Source organism: Pteronotus mesoamericanus, unplaced genomic scaffold (genome assembly GCF_021234165.1).
Source record: "Pteronotus mesoamericanus isolate MK-2021 breed Mesoamerican mustached bat unplaced genomic scaffold, CSHL_Meso_final scaffold_174, whole genome shotgun sequence".
Classification (NCBI taxonomy): domain Eukaryota; kingdom Metazoa; phylum Chordata; class Mammalia; order Chiroptera; family Mormoopidae; genus Pteronotus; species Pteronotus mesoamericanus.
Window position 1 is genome coordinate 3,321,841 of NW_026555309.1, and position 22,014 is coordinate 3,343,854.

Consider the following 22,014-nt stretch of genomic DNA (forward strand, 5'->3'; position numbering starts at 1 on the left):
TCTCGCCACCTGCATTCTGGCTGGGAATGACACGCCTGCCAGGAAAAGTCAGCGCAGGCTTTTCGAATCCTTCTCCAGTGCCAGAGGCTGGAGGACATAATCAGATATCAGCTCCACCTCCCGCCTGCCACTTGACCTTGGTGATGAGTCATTGTCCTCCCTGAGCTTTTGGGTTTCACCTGCCAAGTAGTGACGATTGTGATCACCTGCCTGCCTCACCTGATTATTCAGGGCTTTAATGAATTTCATTTTCATAAAGTGTTGCTATATCCCTGGTAGGACATTGCTACCCAGCATAAGGAAAAAGCCACTATCATTATTGACCTCAGAACTAAAAGATACTTTTTCAGGCTTACTTGCTAACAAAGAGGTAGTATCTAATATGTATATAGTGCTTTTCATCACACATGCTTAAAAGTTCATGATTTTGAAATAGAAATTTATTGTTGCCATTGCTTTCTTTGAAAGGCAGTGTGCTTCAGTGTAGCCCGTTACAGGGAAGTTGCTCCGAAGATCCTCAGTACAGATGGCCAGAGCCAGCCTCTGATTTTCACTTCATTAAACAGTCTCCCTTTGACCAACAGGCCTCTCATTGTAAGCAGCCCGGGCCTCAGCTGACGTCAAAAGCCCCATTCTCTCCTGGATGAATCGCCTCTCCTGAAGCATGCTCACATGCATTCGGCAGCAGACAGGGACGGGGCTAGCTCTGCAGATGTCACCGCCGCCGCCACCGTCACTTTCCCCATCACACGACTTTGGGTATCTTTCCAGGCTTGCACAATGCTCGATTCAGAGTTCGCCTTTGACCGACGCACACTTGGCCTGCAGATGGACGGAGAGGAGGAAAAGGCTCCCCAGTGTTTTTCCACACTTGCCTGGGAAAGCCTGGGAATTCCTGCCTTAGTTACCAGCTTCCACTCGGGCCAGAGAACAATCAGAGAGTCACCAATGGTTTCATTCACTCCGCCAAACTGGGTTAATGAGAATCTGCGAGTGAAACCATCAATGCACAAAAGTCAGGAAATCCAAGCTTGCCATTCCCACAGCCCGCGGAGGCCCTGCACACACAGGTGACTCTGTGGCCCTGCCTCGGCCCTGACCTGCATCCTCGCCAGAGAGCAGAGCCAAGGTGGGAGCTACGCAGGGAGGCTGCCCGCTGCAGGGGCTTTGGTCAAGGGAAAAACAGTCTCCACATTCATGACATTACAATTTCAGCTCTAAAATTGTTCATTTATTTTTAAGTCAATGATTTACTAAAGTATCATATATTGACTAAGAAATATACATGGTAAATGAACAGCACAATGAATTTTTATAACATGAATACACCTACGTAATCAACATTTGGTCAAGAAATTGAGCATTGCCAGCATCCCAGAAGCTCTCGATATACCTCCTCGCAGCCTCGAACATGATGATAAATCTGATTATAAAAATTAACAAAGGAATATGGTGTAAACAAACTCTCAGATTCTAAAGCAGATTAGAAAATCTTGTTTGTCCTGAAATTGAGCTGGCCTTCTGGGAACACTGGCTTATGTTCCCATCTCTAGAGTGTACACCCAGCACAACAGGATAAAAGATATGGTTACTATGACACATTCTGTAGGTCCTGTCTTCAGAGATGGGTGTAGAGTACCCAGAGTCCTCTCTTCCTCTAGACAGATATATACTCCTTGTAGAGGAAGCACAGAGAACAGCCCCTGGCCGGTGTGGCTCAATCAATTGAGCATTGTCCTGCAAAGTGAAAGGCTACCAGTTCTATCCCAGGTCAAGGCACATACCTGGGTTGTGGCTTCGGTTCCCCAGTCAGGGCCTGCGCAAGAAGCAACTGATAGATGTTTCTCTCTCACACTGATATTTCTTTCCCGCCCTTTCTCCTTCCCTTCCCCTCTCTCTAAAAATAAATAAATACATAATAAAAAGACTACAAATCTTTCAGTGAAAACTTACTAATAAATAATTTTTTACAAAAAGGAAAAAGAAATACACAGAACAGGTGCCCCTAAACGGATGCACCTGAGAAGCCCTGCGAAGGGGGATGAGTCCTGGGCCCACCCCAGGCTGCTGAGGCGGAGCTGGGGACATCAGCTCTGACCACGTCAGAAACTTCCCAAGGAGGTTGTGAGGTGCAGCCTGGGTGAGAACAACTCTCTCAAACTGTAATTTGTTTTCCTCTTTCATTAAACAAATACCTGCCGCGCACCTTCCCTCAGATGATAGAAGGAGGAAGTCCAGGAAGACACAGGAGAGGACGCTGAGGGGGCCCAGGTGTCTCCACTTTCTGATTTTATCTGGGCTGGTTCTGCCGAATCAGATGAGAATGGCTACAAATACCCACAGAGCCAGCCACACGCCCAGGCTCTGCCCCCGCAGGCCTCACAAGATCACTCCTTGTCGTATGTGACTCCAGGCCGTGGAATGTATCTGAAACACTCTCTTGCCTCTCATCCACACAGCAAATTCCTACACATTCTACAAGATCCAGACTAAATGTCCCCAACCCATATATATGTCCTGACTTAGTCCTTCCTCTGTGTCCCTAACACCCCATGAATGGGAATCACACTTCTGATGCCTGCCCCACTGAGTGTATGGAAACTTTCCTCTTTCCACCTCTGCCTGCTCGGGGCTGAGAATGGAAGCTGGGCCTTGCTGAGTAAATAAGTAATAGATGGATGCATGCCTGCATGCCTGCATGGGTACTTGAAAATGCTTTGTAAAGTGCAAATTTTCTATTTCCACTGGTTCCATAACTCTCAGGCAGAAAAGGCTACCTGGAACTGAAACCTCCCTTTTGACCTAGACTCCCATCCTTCTCACCCTTCAAGAAGAAAGTCAAGTCTTTGCCACTTTAGCTAGAAACTCTGCACTCTCACTATGTAATTGTTAGTAAAATGTCATTCTTTTTTTAGTATCATTATTCTCTCATGCTCACTTGCAAAATCTAACATTCTAATGGGCCTTCTGCCTCTCTCTTTTTTTAACCCCACAAAACAGACACGAAGCAAATAGAGCCCCTTGGAAATAACAGCTAGAAAGTGGGCCTGACGACTGCCTCCTGGGGAACAATGGCATTGAGACCAGCCCCTTGTCTCCATTGCCATTCAGCAGATGGTTCAGTTCCTGCCAGGTGTAGAGACACAGCAATTGATTTCTTGGGAAGAAAAAACTACAACCAACCAGGGCAGCGATGGTAAGCGGGGCGTTCTGGCACAGTGTTGTTCCACAGGAGCTGAGAACTTCCTCGATGGAGGACATATTTTGGAATCACAGTCCCCAGCATAGGAGGCATTTCCTGTATTCCAACAGCAGCTACATGGCAGAAGCATAGTCAAAACAGGCATGGGAGAATGCGAAGAAAGCAGAACAAAAATTGTAAAGGTTAGAGGAAGAGAGAGTCGGACAGTTGCTGACAGGGGGTGAGGAAGCCAGTGTTGGAACCGTTAAACAAAGAATGCAGGTAAACAGCATCATTAAAAATGTATCAGAATTTCATAATGTTATTGTAGAAGATTTCCAGAACTGGAGAGAATATAAGAGACCATGTGCAACAAACCCACAATCTTACACATGAGACAACTGATTTACCAAGACTAACAGTGTACAACTTTCATATCAGAGTCAACCATGGGATCTACTAATATAGCTCAATTTAAGTGTCTTCAGAGGACCCATCTATCTCAAAATATTCCCACCTGGTGTTTGTTATAATGTCTCATGTATTTCCACCATTTTTTTCATTCTTTTGGGTAAAGTTAGTGTGTCCCCAAAAAGGGACAATAAAAACAAATCTGTTTTCAAATTCAGGGGCAAACTACAACTAAAACCCTGTACTGGAAAACTGTCAAGTCAGGAAAGGCAAAAAAAAAAAGGCTGAGAAATTGTTCCAGATGAAAAAGACTGAAGAGACCTGACAACTAAATGAAACGTGGGACCCTGGGTTGGTCCCTGGACCAGAAAAGCATTTTCTTTTCTTATAAATCACATTAGTGAAACAGCTGGCATAATTTGAGTAAGGTCTAGATTAGATGTTAGTACGTTAATGTTAATTTTGTGATTTTGATCTTTGAACTCTGGTTCTGTAAGAAGATCTCCTTGTTTTTAGAAAACACACACAGAAGTATTTAGGGGTAAAGAAGTGTGTGTCACACATTAAAATCATCCTCGTGAGTCTCAGGAGGAATAGGGTTACAAGTACCTGCAAAGGATAGTATGGCCCAACAGGAGGCGCTGGAGAGCCCAGGTAGTGCAGTGGCCGGGCGTGTCCACCTGGATTCCCCCTACACAATGGTTCCCGAGGTATTGTGCAAACTGCTGAACATCTCCACTGACCTTTGTTTCTTCATCTGAAGTTGCTAAGTATAAGAAAAATACTGGCAGTCTACTGTTACTGAAACCTTGATCTGTGCCAGGCACTATTTCAAACACCTTATGTGTGTTAATCTTCTACAAATGAGAAGACTGAGTCACAGAGAATAATTTGCGCAGGATCACACAGCTGCATGATAGTGCCGGCCAAAATTGAACTGCTGCCTTATTACCGCTGTCTTATCCACCAGTGTTTCTATGAAACCTAAGTGAAATGTGTCACGCACGACTTTAGTGCCTGTGCCAAGGGAAATGCTCAGGAAAGGTTAGCTAATCGCCTGCATCAACCTCATCACCACCATCAAGCTTCCCCTGCAGCGCAGTGCACCTTAACATTTGCTGGATTCTAAGTCATTAGTTTTTATGTTCCTTTTTTTTTTTTACTAAATCTTTTGTAGTTTCATCAAATATAATAATGGAATCTATAAGCTAAATACCAGATACCTCAGAAGAGTTAGGGAAAAGTAAAGGTAACATAAGGGAATATTTTTTTCTCATAACAGTTGATAACTTTGTACCTTGGTTCCATAAATATTGGCTGCAAGATTCACTTAGACTTGAGGACATTTTTCATACTATTTGGATTCCTTCCATAGAATACCATAGAGACAAGAGAAAAAAAGATTTATATTCAATAATAGCTGTGGTGTACATATTTTAGGCATGTATTTAGGCTTTTCTCCAGAAATTATGCCAATATATCTTTTCTAGTACGTGATACTGAATGCCATTCAAGCCAGATACTACTTCACAAGTCACTTTCCCATTTGTTTCTTTCTTTCTTTCTTTAAGATGTTTTAGTTCCTTACAGAGTGACCTTTCGTGGTGTTCATAGGCTGTTGTTAATACTGAATGGATGGGCCATCCAGTTATGTTCCTTAAATTCAAAAGGAGACTTTTTTTTATTGATTTTAGAAAAAGGGAGAGAGAAACATTGATTTGTTGTTCTATTTATTTATGCACTCATTGGTTAATTCTTGTCTGGGTCCTGACTGGGTATCTAACCTGCAACCTTGGCATATCAGGATGATGCTCTAACAAACGGAGCTTCCCAGCCAGGGCATGAGGAGACTATTTTAGCCTGCTAGGGCTGCCACAACAGAGAACCTCAGGCAGGGTGGCTTCAACAACATAAATTTATTTCCTCACCGTTGTGGAGAGAGGAAGTCTGAGATCAAGGTGTCAGCGGGGGTGGTTTCTTCTGAGGCCTCTCTCCTTGGTTTGCAGATAGGCTGCTGCTTGCTCTGTTCTCACAGAGTCTTCCCTCCACACCTGTCTATGTGCTAATCTCTTCTTACAAAAACACCAGTCATATTGGATTAAGGACCACCTTAATGACCTCATTTTAACTTAATTATCTCTTTAAATGTGTTATATACAAATAATGTTAACACTTTTTAAAAATAAAGGCCCTTATCCAAATAAAATCATATTCTCAGGTACAGGCCAGGTAGGACTTCAACATATGAATGGGAGTTGGGAGAGAAATTCAGCTCTAATAGAGACTTAGAGAACGGGGAAAAGAGAATCCCTATAAAGGCCTCTTCAATTTAAGGCACAAATATTCCTCAAAGCCCACTGTTTGTGAAACACTATGAGTCTAGCTTCTGATGCTGCCTATCTCTTCAGCATCAGCCTCTCTGGGAACTAATCCAATGGAGCTTCCATCCCAGCAAAGTTCCAGACCCTGCTCCTGCATCTCCATTAATTCCTTCTTGATATTCTACTCGGCAGACTTGGTACCTTCTTCAGTGTGATTCTCAGTGCCCAGGAATCCAACACTCTTCTGTATAGCACGCTGGCACCAGTGCTGAATTCAACACTCAGCCAGTAGGGCTGTGTGACTTGGAAATAATCCATTCTCTTAATAGCTGATTTAATTTTAGTACTTTATTTACTGCAAACATCGAATTTTGCCTTCAGGCCTGACAACTTCCAGAAACATATTTGAAATGCCTAACACAGAGTACACAGCTGAACAGAAATGTTCCTAGTGTGCTGTGACAGGAATGAGAAAAAGGTACAGGGTGTGAAGTCACTCATCCTAGATTGAAGCTCTCCGGGTCAACCCCAGATCTCCCCACCCCACACCTGACTTCTGATTTATATCCAGCAACCTGTAATCCTGAGCCTGCTGCTGATTCTGCAGACTTTCGACCTCACTCTCGGTTTCCTTGTCAGTAAAACAGAGATTAGAAATGTATCATTCTCTTCCCCTCAAATTATTGTAGAAGGTAAGAAAATGAGATGAAACTCCAAAAAAATTGATAAAATTCAAAATGAATTCAGTAAAAATAATTTTAATTTTTAACTATCAAAACTGGTTTCGATCCATTAAATTTGTTATTTTTATTTTGGCATAGTTTATGCTCATTACTAGATAAAGACTGAATGGCTCCCACATTAAAACTTCTGTCCTTAATACCATAAGAAAATGTATAACTATGCTTTTATTGCCCTTAATCTGTCTCTGATTCTTCATAGCTTGAGGTTTTCGTATTGTCCAACAGAAGAAACAAAAGTGATAGTCATTTTATACTCCGGGAGCTGGTTGTAGTACAATATGTGACCACCAGGGGGAAGCATAGACCAAATGCTGCTTTAGACCTCACTAGGCTTTCGCAGCGATGGTTCCAGATCACAGGTGTGGGTAAAGACACCAGGCACAGGCATCAATACACAATATAAAGGCATCAGAGCTGCCCGGATTTATGTTGGTACTGAACTCAGTTTCCCAGGTTCTGCCCTTTCTAAAGCATCAGGAAGCAGAAGCAGCAGGGACTGGCTTTGGGGTAGGGAGAGGGAAGTAGAAACACCTGGGGTAGCTGCAGAAAAGAAAAAAACAAAAACAAAAACAAAAAATAACAGACGCAGTCAGGAAAGAGCAGGAGGTCAAACAGGACTTATGAAAGGTTATTAGTAAGGAGCCAACAAGAATTTCATATTTACATTGCTTTGTATTTTCAAAGTGTTTTATCCTCACTCATTCACTATTAGCTAATAATTCTGGACCATAGGTCACGTTATAGTTGAAAGAATGAAACATGAGAAATCAACACTTTACAGTAAGGACAAAAGTAGGACGCCAATCTGCCTTGTACCCTATTTGTTGTTAAGTGTCCATAAGCACATATCCTCTAGTGCTACAAACAAAACCCCAGCCTGGAACCAAGACACAAATGGAACCACACAGAGAGGGGATGTAACAACGGAAAGAGAAACTTTGCATGCCTCCCCAACTGTGAGGCGTCAGAACCCCTCTGAATTCGTGTGGCAACCAGCATAACCTGTTCTGTCAACCCAAGATGGGGCCAGGCCACCAGGAGCCCAGGGAACTAAGGAAGCATCCCACGGACAGATACGCGGTGACAAGGTCAGAGGGGCCGCAGCGTGTTCCCACACATGGACTTTCCGTTCATCCCTGTGATGGATGCTCCTGAGCCCGCCTGGGAAATCTGTCTGTGAGCGAACTATGGGGCTGACCTGCGGCCGGCCGTTCAGCAGGACTGGGTAAGCGGATCGGATCGGTAGGTGAGAGCTGGCTATTCACAGCAAGGCGCGCTTTGATGCGAGTGGAGCAGAAAGTTTGGCCGAAACTCAACACCTCTTAGAAGTACAGATTAGCCAAGAGGAAGAAAGGAGAAGGCATTGTGGAAGTTTTCAAGAAGGAAACAAAGATGCCTGTGTTTTGTATTGCTCAGCTGCCTCGAGAAAATGTCCATTTGTTTTCTTTACACTCCTTTTACATTTTAAGTGGAATCTAGTGAATGTGTCTTTTTAGTGTTCCCAATTTCACCATTTCACTACACCTCATGTTGCCATTTTAATGAAGCATCATTTTTCCAGAGGGTGTGGGAACAAAACTTATTTAATGACCTCTCAGAGCAAACACTGAGGTCTTCAAATATTTCCCTGAATTAAATCCCCTGCCCCACAATTCACTTCCTTTTTAAAATGCCAGTTTGCCAACTACTGCAAACCAATAAACAGGGCTTTCCTTTACTCTCCAGCCACAGGGTCCCCGTTGAGTCTCACAGCCCGCGGAGTCCATGAGAAAGCCAGGACCCCCAGCCCGCGGCCATGCCCTGGGACGGCTCAGCGGCACAGCCGCGGTCCCCGTGGGATTGTGACACCACGCGTCTTACTCGCCTGCAGCACACAGGTGCAGGGGGCTCAGCAGAGACCTGGGATGAGCGTGGAGATTATCGAGTCCAACCTCTCACTTTACAAATGGGGAAACTGAGACTGGGAAGAGAGGCACAGAGGACACACAGGTGTCATGGGTAGAAGGGGGTAAGCAAGGCTGGCCTCTTGTGGTTCCCCACCCTCTGCCTCAGCATCCCTTAGGACAGTTGTGCAAAGTGAATGTTCTGAGCCCCTTCCAAAACCTACTGTACTGGTTTTACTGGGGGTGAGGACTGGAAATGACATTTCATCCCACCACCAGGGTTGCGATCTGCAGTAACTTTTGGGAAGCACTAGGAATAGTAGAAGGAACAGGCTTGGAGGCAGGCAGATCTGGGTTTGAATCCCATCTCTGCTGCTTACTAGCTCTGCACAGTTAGCAAGCTGACATCTCTGAACTCCAGTTTCTCAACTGTAATTGAGGAGAGTGCTACACGGGATGGTGCACAGAAGCACACTCGGGCCTGGCCCTGGGATACACTCCATCAGTGTCACCTGTTACCTGGATGTTGCTGGATTTGAGTCCCAGAATCCCTGTATCTGGGCATATCACTTGTCTCCACTGAGCCTCGATTTCCTTATCTGTAAATGTTTACAACCTCCTCTCAGGAACGTTGGGAAGGTTGAATATCATAATGTAGTAGCATGGTCCAGCCATGAAACAAAACTACTCCAGGTCTTTCAAATAAGACAGAATTCAAGGCAGGGGTTTGGTTACACAGGAGATGGAAGAGCTAAGAAGCCAAACAAAATAAAGAGGCCATGTAGACATTAGCTACTGAAAGGACAAAGGAAGGAGGTGGCTGTAAAAGAAGCAGGGTGACTAGCAGGAGTGAAGGCCATCCATGGTCGGGCAGGAGAGCTATCGCCACAGAGAAGGACTAGCTGCTGCTGGATTCAGAGATGCCACACAAGGCAGACGGGAAGGGGGAGAAGGCCTTGGCTTCCCTCCTCCGCACCCTGCAGTCCCCTGTCCTGCCAGGGCCTCTCCTGACCAGAAGAGGCAGAAGTGAGTGGATAGGGTGACCTGGGAAGATTACAGTTGGTCCTCTGTATCCACAGGTTTTGCACCTTTGGATTCAACCAACTGCAAATCAAAAATATTTGGGGGAAAAAAATCCCAGAAAATCCCTAAAAGCAAAACTTGAACTTGCCACTTGCCAGTCACCACACTGAATCCATGTGAATGAAGTGATGTGTAACCAGGCCCGGCTGTAGTCTGTATGCAAATGTAGGTTATATGGAAATACTATGCCATTTTATATAAAGGACTTGAGCATCTGCAGATGTTGGTATCCTGGAGGGTGGGATGGGCGGATCTTAAAACCAATCCCTTGCAAACACCAAGGGAAGACTATAGATCCTGGAGATGAAAAGCAGAGAAACTGGGTGGACACGAGGCCCGAGAGCAGGTAAGCAGATGTCTAGCATAAACACAGCACGCTCTCCCTCCTGGAAGCACACCCACAGGGGTACATCTCCTAAATTCTAAGGGCTTCCACAAGACTTGCAACCTCTTACAAGAGTAGCAACGGGCACTGGCAGCTCATCTCAGGCTAACCACCTGAACCTGTCCCTAGGAACCCCTTTTCTCTGACTTTGCAGTGAGCCAAAGCAGCCCTGCTTAGGCTCTCTCCTTTTGTCCTAAACCCATCCTTGTTTTACTGTCCCCAGCTTTCATAAAGGTGTTCTCAAAATTAATTAATTAATTAATTAAAAACACGTGCAGCCTCAGACTGAGAGGAAGCATTCTACTAGTGCCTGTCATTGTGATTGTTAACAACAAAATATAGCCCTGGCTGGTGTGGCTCAGTGGATTCACTGCCAACCCGTGAACCAAGGAGTCGCTGATTGGATTCCCAGTCAGGGTGCATGCTTGGATTGTGGGCCAGTCCCCAGCAAGGGGCGTGTGAGAGGCAACCACACATCGATGTTTCTTTCTCTCTCTTTCTCCTTCCTTTCCCCTCTCTCTAAAAATAAATAAATAAAAATCTTTAATAAAATAAAATAAAACAAAACATAACAGCCCAGTAATGCAAAGGCTCTTAGCAAAAATGTGTGTGTGTGTGTGTGTGTGTGTGTGTGTATGGGAAGCCTGCCTTTCATTAGGCACATACAGATGTCATTTCTGCAGGGCTGGCTGCCATGTGGAGGAAAAGTCCTGAAATTAGAGTCCCAGATGTGCTAGTTATAGCATAAGCCTCAATTTCTTTTATTTTTAATCCACACCCGAGGATATGTTTTTATTAATTTTTTAGGGAGGAAGGGAGAGAAAGAGAAGAGGAAGAGAGAGAGAAAAAGAGAAAGATTGAACCCACAGCCTTTTGGTGCACAGGACAACACTCCAACCAGCTGAGCCACCAGCCAGGGCAACCTCAAGTTCTTTATGTACAAAAGCATGAATAATACACCATAATTCATAACATATCATAGAATGTAGTGAGTTTATAGACATGAAAATATTTTATACATTTAAAAGTCATATACAAATACAGGATATGTTTGTATTCTCAAAAAGAGGACATTTTCAAAAAACAGCTATCAGCTTCACTATGACCTAAATTCAGTACAATTACTTTTTTCCAACTAATTTTTCAAGTTTATTGTCTTTTCAGGAATTCAGATAGAACAGTATTTGACAAATACTATTAAATACATAGTTCAGTACTAGCAAAGTGATGTTCCAGCCAACAGCTCACATGAGAACATCTTAGCAAATGTGACAACAACCTGTTCTGTAAAAGAAAATTCTTATGTATCTTCACAATCCTTGACTGTCCAATTTTTGCTCTCTCTCGCCACTGATTATGGTGATCAAACAGTGCTATATAATAATATAATAAAACCTGTATACAATAAAAATTATTATTTGATTAATCTATGCACTTACATGCATTATCATTTAATTTATTACATAATAATTATTGTTATTAGTATTTCATTTTCTCAGTTGGAAAATCATTGGTACTTAGCATGGCCAATTAACTTGCTCAAGGGCCCTCAGCTTGTCACCAGGCAAGCCAGGAATTGATCTCAGGTCTGGCTGAGTTTAAAACTGGTTGTTCCCTCTGCCTTCCTGCACCATTTGCCTTTGGAAACTGGTCGCTGAAGAAAATGATTCTGTGTCACCCACTGTAGCGAAAAGAGCCCAGAACTAATAAGAAGGAGATCTAAATTCTAGACAGCCTGGCTCTAGCCAGTGGAAGACTTGGTTAGAAGATGAACTTTGAGAGTGTAACATTTGACAAGTTTCATAAATTCCTGATGACTTAACAGACCTCTGAACTAAAATGTTATTGTTCTGGCATGGTATTTATGAATGGTTAGCTACATTTGATATCTTTACAATGAAAATCTGTTCGCTTCTGTTCTTTCGGTTTCTGGTTTGCTTATTTTATTAGTCCAAATTGTTGTGCCAGGCATTGTGAAATATCCTGAAACTTACTCTTCTTAGTATACTTTCAAAGATCTTAAAAATTTTCCCCAAAGCACTGCATTATATATTCAGGCACATTTTATTTTGTTGGTTTTAACAAAGACTGTCTTGGGTTATAACCAAACTGCCAGCATGCTGTTGAGTGTCATCCATCACACAGCAGCTGGCAGAGCCTGTTCCGGGCTAGTAAGACAGGCACCAGGCCAGGGACTGGGCACGCGGCACAGCTGGGGTGGCCCACGAGAGGAGAGGAGTGGACGGCAGAGTACGAGGACAGCCGCAAAACGCAGCTGCGATGGAGCATGCGGAGGCTCAAGTTGCTCCATAGACTGGTCTGGGCTCCCATGCAACTTTCAAAGGAGGAAAACCAAGCCCCAGATATGTATGGCTTGACATTTGCCAAAAAAGAAAGACAAAGGCCACCTATCTGGATGGGATGTACCAAGAGAGAGCAATGAGGAGATGCAGGGGATAGAAGGTATTTGGAGTTGGACAAAGTGGCCAAACCCCTCATTTTCCCTGGACCACAGTGTGGAGAGCCAAAGGGGGTAACAAAGAGGGCCCATTCCCCAAGAACATGGGAAAAACTTTGTCCCCAGAGAGCTAAACATAATGTAAGAGGTTTGTCAGGTGGTTACTCCAAGAGACCGTTGAAATATGTTAAGAAAAATCCAAAATGCCAATCAAGGGCACCAAAGAACCACTACCACAAGGCCAACTTGGAGTGCGATTGTAATTAGGAAAACAGGAACTTAGTCAACTACATTGGTCCCTGTCAGAAGGAAGACTGAACTTCAAGCCACAGTCCTATTCCGCACAGAACAGGTGTCCTTGAAGATCCAGAAAGGGGTCATACTCACACAAGCTCTGAGGAAGGGAGGGGGTGGAGTGCCCACAGACCCCAGCGATACAATCAATCAACTTGAACATATATGGCTGCTGAAACCCAATGTGACTGATTATCTGATTCTATAGTCTACCTTATTATTACAAAGTAACCACAATATGTTATATCATTATCTGATTCTGATTCTATATTAACCAGGAAAGTTCCTGATTATACTTCACTCTCCAACAACAGCAGCCAAGAAAAAGATAATATGCTCATCATACTAGCCTTAATGTCTCAGTCTAAGGGATGCTCAGAGTTCTCATTGCAAAATAATACTGGCACTTGATTTATACATCAATCTCTTATTCCTGGGTTAACAGGAGTCTGCCCCCTGAGAGCTGGATTCATAACAAGTGTGCATAAAATTTTAAATATTTGAAGTTTCAAAGCTGACAACTTGACCTAGTATTCATAATGTGGAATCTACAGAAAGTAAATGCCAATTTAGGAGAAATGTGAGCATTGACAAAACCGTCCTTAATAATACCCCAATATTGCCAAATGCCATCATTCGAATTTGAACAAGTAACAGTATTGGGTGTGCATGTGTCAGTTTACCTCAAATCCTTCACAATATAAAAGAGTTTGAATCCTAAACAACGAGAGGAGTTATTGCTCTGGGTCAGGTCTGTATTACAGGAAAGGATTCAAGGTCTTTGAACTGTAAATAAATTCAGTAAGATTGGGCATTAAATTACAAATTGCTACAGTTTAGATATGGTGAGTCACAGCAATCAGCACAGTTGTGGTTTTTTTAAAGATTTTATTTATTTACTTTGAGAAGGGAAGAGAGGGGGAAAGAGAGGGAGGGAAACATCAGTGTGTGAGAGATACATCAATCTGTTGCCTCTCACATGCCCCCAACCAAGTATCTGGACAACAACCCAGGCATGTGCCCTGACCAGGAATCAAACCGGTGACCCTTTGGTTCTCAGACTGATGCTCAGTCCACTGAGCCAGGGCAGCACAGTTTTCTATGACCCTCCAAATACATTCCTACAGAGCCTTCCTTATACACTTCTGAGACTTTTACCATTTCTTAGCAATTTAAACTGTGTGTACCAAAAATCAAATAACACTCTGGCCATAAACAAATAATCCACAATATGTGCATTAGAATGGTGACATCCTAAAAGTCACAATATAGGTGACATTATAACTAGAGACAAACAAATTTGACCAATATGAAAGTTTCAAATTTCTGTGGACATAGCTATCAATATTTAAATTGTAAAGACAAACAACAGATTAGAAAAATATTTGTAGCAATACAGGGTCTGGCAGAAGTAATGTCTTCATGAAAGTAGTTAGTAGGGTAATAATATGGTTTTAATAATTTATAGTTTTAATTTGAACATTTCACCAAAAATGTCCCATGGTGTGCTTGAATGTGATATTGCTATGTTACAGAATTTCATGCTTATGATTTTGTCATAAAAGATTTTGTAATAAAAAGGGGAGTTACTTGTGCTGGACCTTGTACATTAACAAAGGAGGGAAATGTTTTATTTTATAGCATCCAAACTTTCTAATAAATAAATGAAAATGAAAAGAGAAAAATTCTATTCTGTACCTTTTTAAAAGTAAGCAAGAATACCTAACAAAAATTAAGCACAGTTGGGAAGAAAATAAGATTCTTACGTGCTGCTGCTAACAGCATATATTTTTACAACTCGTCTTGATTTCATTATACATCAAGGGTAATTAAATAATTTACATTCTTTTACAGTTAGTCTGACTTTAAGGATTTATCCTAAGGAAAAAAAATTTAAAGAGGAAAGAGCTACATGCATTAACATAACATAATCATACATAATAGAAAAAATTGAAAATTTATCTAAATTGCCAGCAAGGGAGAAACAGGCTGATTATGATACACAACTCAGTAGAACGTGGTGCAGTCGATTAAAATTCTAATGTTTAGGTCTGTATAATATTTTGGAGAAATGTTTCAAATATGCTAAACAAAAGTCTGACTGTATGATTTTAATTGTATCACATCTACAGCTATGGCAATATATGAGCATGTGACCAGCATCTGGGAGAGAACAGGAGATAAGAAAGCTCTTGTGATACATTTGCACCTCAACTCTACCACAAACTAGCTGCAAGGCACTGGCATGTTCCTTCAGGTCTCTGTGCCTCAAGTTTCCAGTCTGTAGAATGGGGATAATAATAATATTTACTTTGTTACTTTGTAAGGTTAATATAGAGATTAAATGAGTTATTGCATACAAATATGCTTATAAAACTGTGTATTTTGTGCAGAGCACAATGTATGTGCTATACAAATCTTCATTGTTAGTCATTAGATTATTCTCCCATCATATTTTACCAAAGCTTTTATAAGAAACAAAATTTTAAAAGGATATTTTTTAAAATTCCTCCCCCAATGTTTATACATTGTAGTTAAAACTTTTTTCATTTCTATTAAGAGTATTTCATAGTATCCTCAAGAACATCGCAGTTCAAGGAACACAATTTACGCTCCTGCTGTGCGCCCAGCAACATGTGTCCCTGTCCTCATGGAGTTTACAGTTAAAACATAAGGAATCTTACGGCCTAACGGTGCTGATGTCACCAGCTTTGCACACCACCTTCCATCCCACATCACAAATGCCATTGCATTATTTTATTTTTTCTACTGTTAATGCACCCAAAATATATTATTTTGTATATCACATTTATATAAATAGTCTTAAGGTTTATAAAGTGTGCCTCTATGTTGAATAGGCTTCTATTCGTATTAGATTTGAACGAGTGTAGCAGCTTAATACCCTGCTGCCATTTCATCCATGTGTCATTTAGGTGTTTAACACATTAAAAAAAAGTGTGGTATTTCAAAACATGTTTAGATCCCAATATTTTTAGTACCTTGTCCTTTGAAATCAATGTAGACTCTTCATTCTTTTTTAATGATATAAGTGCTTTATTTTTTATCTTTTTAATTGAATACTCTGGGGTGACATCAGTTAATAAAATTATATAGGCTTCAGATGTACAATTCTATAATACCTCATCTGTATACTGTATCGTGTGTTCACCACCCAAAGTTAGACTTTTCATTCTATAATGATACAATGCATTCCCATTTCTGTTTTGATATTTTCAATCATTCAACAAATGTTTATTGAGTCTGCATTGTATACCAGACATGCACAGTGGTCGGCACTAGGGATAAAAAGACAGTTCCTGTCCGAAGACTTGATTAGTCTCCAGGGAGAGATCCTGATCATAACGCAAAGACTAAGAGTTATAACAAGATTGTGCCCAAGGGCTATGGAGCGAGGAGTAGGAATCCAAAGGGAAGTCTTCAGACTCACTCTGAAAAAAAGATGAGGCTGACAAGGAAGAGTTCCAAAGAAGAAGGCATTTGAAGTCAGACTTGAAGGACACTGGGTGATAAGCAGACAGATTAAGCTGGAGGAGGCTTCCAGGAAGAGAACGCAGCCTATGCAAAGGTTAGGAAAGCACAACAGCATTGCAAGCCCTCAAACACTTCGGTTCAGTGGAACAAAGCAAGGGTGAGGGGTATCAGGTGAGCAATAAAGTCAAAGATTCCATATAAATCCTATTAAAGACCTAGAGATTTATCATTATGAGGGAAAGAAAGCCATAAAAACTGATCAGATTATGGAATTTTCAGACTTTGCAAAGGTCCACCTGATGACAATTGCAAGAGGGGAGAGAGAGCACAAAGATACCAGCCAAGAGGCTTGTGAAGTTGGACATGAATAAACTCAAAGGACCTGAACTAAAACAGTGACAATGGAGAGGAATAGATAGTGGATATATTTAAGGCAACACGGAAGACTAAACTCAAAAAGAAAAACTGCAACCTAAATACTGCATATAACAAAGCAACCACTTAAATGCACAGAAGAGCTCACAGGAACATGAAGACTAGAAAAATCTGCTTGCTAAACAGATGACAAGGAAGCTAGTCTATTGTGGTCAAAAGTCTGGGCTGGGGAAGCCTTTCCCTGAGAACTTGAAATGATAGGTCTGCCCTCACTTAAGGTCATAGTTAAAATTTACACTATTCAATGGTTCTGGAACATCAAACTTAAAAAAATAATATACAGCATGGAACAAGCCCTCTGATGAGTTAAAAAAGGGAAAGATACAAAACAATACTGATAAGACTACCATTACTGTAAGAATTAGTGATACCTCATGTAATACATCCCATCTACGCACAAAGCCTCTCTGGATAACATGGGTGTGACCCAGGCTCAGCCTTTGATCCTCATCGTCTCTCCAGTGATACTCACTCTATTGGTGATATCACTGAGTCTCAAAGCCTAGAGAGCCATCTCTAAGCTGATCACTCCCAAATTTACATCTCCAGCTCACATTGTTCTCCCAAGTTCAAGATGTGAGTCTCAATGGCCAACTCAAAATCCCTACTTAGATGACTAAGAAACACATAAGACCCAAAACTTTCTTTATAGCCGCCCCCCCCCCGTCCTCCTTCTCCACATCCTTCCTACTGTCATTTTCATTGACAGTAAATCTACCCTTTCAGTTGCTCAGTCCTAAAACCCCAGAAGCATTCCTGACTCCACTCTTGCTCTCACATCCATTCATCAGGAAAGCCTGTTGGATCATCTCCCAGGTGCAGGCAGAATCCCTCTGCTTTAGGCCTCCTCAGCAGCCACCAGCCTGGCCAAAGCTTTCATCCAAGCATTCTTGGATTACTGCACCACCTTCTAGCAGGTTTCCCTGCTTCTACCTTTGCTCCCTGGACTACATACACACACATCTTAATTTAAATTCCAAATCCAGAGTGACCCTTTACAAAAGTACGATCAAGTTGTTACCAGACCGCTTGAGCGCCAGGGCTGGCCCTGCCCCCGCACAGTCTGGGAACTTTCATCTGTCAGGGACCTCCAGGTTCGGGACTCGCCCAGGAAAAATTTCAAGACACAAGTCCAGGTGAAAGTGAGAATGAGTTTTTAAAGCTTAGGTCCGTGAGGCAAATGGAGGGCCCTTGGAGACAGGACCGGGGGCGAGCCCAGAGTGAGCTGCCCCGCTGCCCACTCTTCCCCAGGGTGCAAGCTAATGCGGACCCTTTGAGCATAGGATAGAAGCAGCAAAGTATGTGCCTGAGGAAATGGGGGTGGGTTGCTGCAGGTGTGCTCAAAGAAGAACACAAGCTGCTGTCCTTTGTCCTGAGGGTTTCATCTATTTTCTTTAGGCAGGAATTTTAGTGGACGTTCCAGGGGACGATCTCAACAGAATAGTCTCTAGATTTATAGGTGGGTCGTTTACCATGCTGTTGTACCAAAATGAGTGCATAGTGGGGTCAGGGGTCATTCTCTGGTTAGTTTCACCTCTATCTTGGATTAGTCTGGCTCTAATTAGTTTTCTGTTATCTATCTCCCTGATTAAAGTGTTTTAAACCACCTGCTCTTAGGTATCTTTGGCGAGGGAGGATAGAGCCTTGTAATTTATCACCTAGCCATTAATTGCTCAGCCGTTTGTCTCAGTTTCCTCATTCCACTTGCCAGAGAATTTTCCTAGTTTCTTACTAACCTGCCTCAAAGTCGCCTCTATGTCCCAAATCCTGCAATGGCTCCTCAGTTATCCAAAGTAAAAGCCAAAGAGGTCCAGCGCCACAGGCCGTGGAGGCGCACCAAGGAGACCCTGGGAGCTGATGCTGGCGTGCACCACAGGTAGAGTGTCCTGCACTGGAACACGGACCACGCAGGTCTCTCGCCTCAACAGCGGGGAAGATTAACGGCCTCAGCTGCAGCAAATTCTTTCCTGAGTGGCTTTCTGACAGGAAGAGGAGAGCCCTGCAGAAGAAAAACGTCGATGTCTGTAGGAGAACTGAATTTATTCAGGATTTTGAAATGCCTACTCTTTGTAGCACTATTAAGGTTTCAAAAGATGGACAATATATTCTAGCAGTTGGAACATATAAACCTTGGGTTCGATGCTATGACACATATTAATTATCCTTGAAGTCTGAAAGGAGTTTCAATTCAGAAGTTGACTCTTTTGAAACAGTCTAATGACTATTCAAAAATTGTCTTCCTACATCACAATAGATACATAGAATTCTATTCACAATCAGTTTTTACTACAAAGCCAGAATACCAAAGTTTGAGAGACATTTCTCTTACCATTATCCATCCCGTGACTTGTTTTGTTGGCACAAACTCTGAAGTTTGTAGATTAAACTTAAAACAAGGAAGGTACCTAAATCCTCTACGAAGTAATGCTGCAGAGAATGTTCGTCATGTAAGTTCAGTGCATGGCTTGTTTGCCACAGAAACAGTAGAGGGTTGAGTGGAGTGCTGGGATCCAAGAATGTGAAGCACAGTTGGCCTATGAGACTGCGCATTAAGTAGTGTCACAGCCGATTCAGAGAGAAAAAGTTTACCCACAGCCTCTGCTTTGAAATGTAATGGTGCCTTGGCCATGGCAGTTGGAGCATCCACAAGGCAGGTTTCATGAAATGATGTTCTACCTGAAAAGCCATTGCTAGTTAAGTATCACCAACATGGGCTGCCCATTAAGTCAGTTCATTTCGAGGATTCTTTAGATTTTATTTTGTCTGTAGACTTCCGAATTATGAAAATGTAGAATAAGAACTCAGATAAACATTTACTTCTTTCGAGCCAGAGTATAACATTAATGATGTCTACCTCTACCCCAAGTCAGGTATGCTTCTCACTGCCAATGAAACCCTCAAGATGAGCATCTATTACATTCTGATCTGCGGGCCTGCCCCAGGTGGTGTTCCTTCTTAGACATCTTGACACAAGAATTAGAAGAGAATCCAGAAAGCGTGGTTTATGACAATTCCAAATTTGTAGCACTATTAAGGTTTCAAAAGATGGACAATATATTCTAGCAGTTGGAACATATAAACCTTGGGTTCGATGCTATGACACATATTAATTATCCTTGAAGTCTGAAAGGAGTTTCAATTCAGAAGTTGACTCTTTTGAAACAGTCTAATGACTATTCAAAAATTGTCTTCCTACATCATAATAGATACATCAAATTCTAGTCACAATCAGTTTTTACTACAAAGCCAGAATACCAAAGTTTGAGAGACATTTCAAAGAAAGCAAGTCACCAAGAAAGGCCTTGAAAATTTAGGGCTCACCCATCTCATTGGATCATTTTTCTCTGGGCATATATGCATGGATTTTTATGGATATAAGACTCTATCACAAGGTGAAATTGATAATAAATCCACTTGCTTGTGAAGAATATAAGAAAGGTTAAGAGCTGATGGAAGAAAGAAGAAACACCTGCACAGAGTCCACTTAGAAAAACTGCCAAAAGTTAACAAAGAGCTGGTCTCAAGTTCATTGAAAAGGAGGAGAAGCAAAAAACTACATGGAAAAACAAAGTTAAGAGCCTTCCTAATATTTGCACCAACGGTCAGTCTGAAGTTATGTTTGAGAACCCTGACTTACAAGTAGATGAAGAGAGTGAAGAATTTGGGCTTTTAAATCTCCTCACTCCAAAAATTACTGAAAAAAGGAAGAAGAGACTAAGGCTCTTTAGAGCAACTGGAACATCATGGGGAAAAAAAGAGGAGAAAGAACTAGAAGGAAAACCAAGTGAGGCAGACACTTCTGAACGTTCAGATGATGAAAAGACTGGGCAGAAGAGATCAGGAATCAGCACAGACTTCCTAGCAGAGGAAAGAGTGAAGGAACAGCTTCAAGGAAGATCGGCCAGACAGTCCTCAGGCCCCAGTTTCATGAGCTCAAAACAGGCAACGAATCTAGAAGTTTCAAACGTTCTGCAACCAAGCAGAAGCTGATGAATAAAGCCCCGGAAGATTGGTTGAAATTTGAAGCAAAAAAATGGGACACTGAGTGTATAAGATACCACAGTGGGTAGCAAACAATTGCCACTCGCTCAAAGGGACCTGAACAGCAGAAGCAACAGCAGGCGTAGAAACTGCACAGACAGGAAAGGAAAGCATTCCATCGGCAGCTGGTCACCTGACGTCCAGACACAAGAGAGGACGGCCGGCTCTTTCACTGGGTCTGGTAGTGAGCCCGACAGTGGTACGATTCGGAAGGAGCTCAGCTCCCCCACGTGGATCCCCATTGGAGCACACTGAACACACACACCCGGAGCACATTTAAAAGTTCCCTGTGAGCGCTGGGGTCATCGTGCTGATCTCAGTGGAAGGCTGGTTGGGAGGCTGGCTTGCGCTCACTGAGGCTGCACCTTGGGATGGTGGCAGTCGAGGGAGATTATCACCGCACCAGCTTGCGGGCTGCAGAGATTGCAAGACTGGAAGGGCAGCTGCTGGGACGGGAAGAGGTGCGAGGTGATGCTGACGGCCGAGAAAGCCCTCGACTGGAAAGAGCCGGGTTCCCCTCTGCCATTATGCCATCATGTGAGTGGTTTCTTCGGTGTTTCTGACCATCTACTATCTAGACCCATCTATTCTGTCCGGTGTTTCTTGTTTTGTTCTGTTTTTACGCTTGGCTGACTGCCCTGTTCCGGTTCTAGCACCTAAAATTTTTGGCTCTAATAAATGGACCACTGAGCAGCAGTAAAGATTCCATGAAATTCACAGCAGTCTAGTGAAAACTGGATGCACAGCTATGGCTGGTTGAAATCTCTTTTCACACCGAAAGAAGAGAAGCCAAAAACATATTTCATGACCATGATCATTTCTCTTGCTGCCGTTACTTGGGCGGGACAGCAGGTCAACAAACTTCTCACCAACCTGATAGTGATTTTCTTACTGTTGCTTCCTGAAATAAACTAACATGGAATCATTTCAAAATACATTGGAATGGCCAAAAGGAAGACGAGCATCCTTCTTAAGCAAAAAGAAAAGAAAAATGAATAATGCATCTTCTTTAGTCAGTGTGATTAACGGTATATACATTGATTGTCCCTGAGAATAGTTTCTATTATCTGGATATTAAAGTGATACAGAAGTAGCCCTTTGCTCTCACTCTTGCCCTTAGTTACCAGAATTTCAGACTTGCCTAAGGCTTTATATACAGTATCTTCATGTCAAGTATATCTGGGTGGATTCTTAACAGCTGGACTCATACGGACAGCTCATTCAGGAATACAACTTCTTTTGATTTTCCTCATCCAGGGTTAATTGAATTCTTACATGTAGTCAACT

At 42.4% G+C, this 22,014-nt stretch overlaps 2 pseudogenes; both read left to right on the forward strand.

The window, feature by feature from the left end:
• The first annotated feature begins 9,401 nt into the window (after positions 1-9,401).
• Positions 9,402-21,007, forward strand: LOC129084118 (nucleolar protein 10-like; annotated as a pseudogene).
• A 91-nt stretch (positions 21,008-21,098) lies between these two features.
• Positions 21,099-21,701, forward strand: LOC129084120 (ADP-ribosylation factor-like protein 6-interacting protein 1; annotated as a pseudogene).
• The last annotated feature ends 313 nt before the right edge of the window (positions 21,702-22,014 follow it).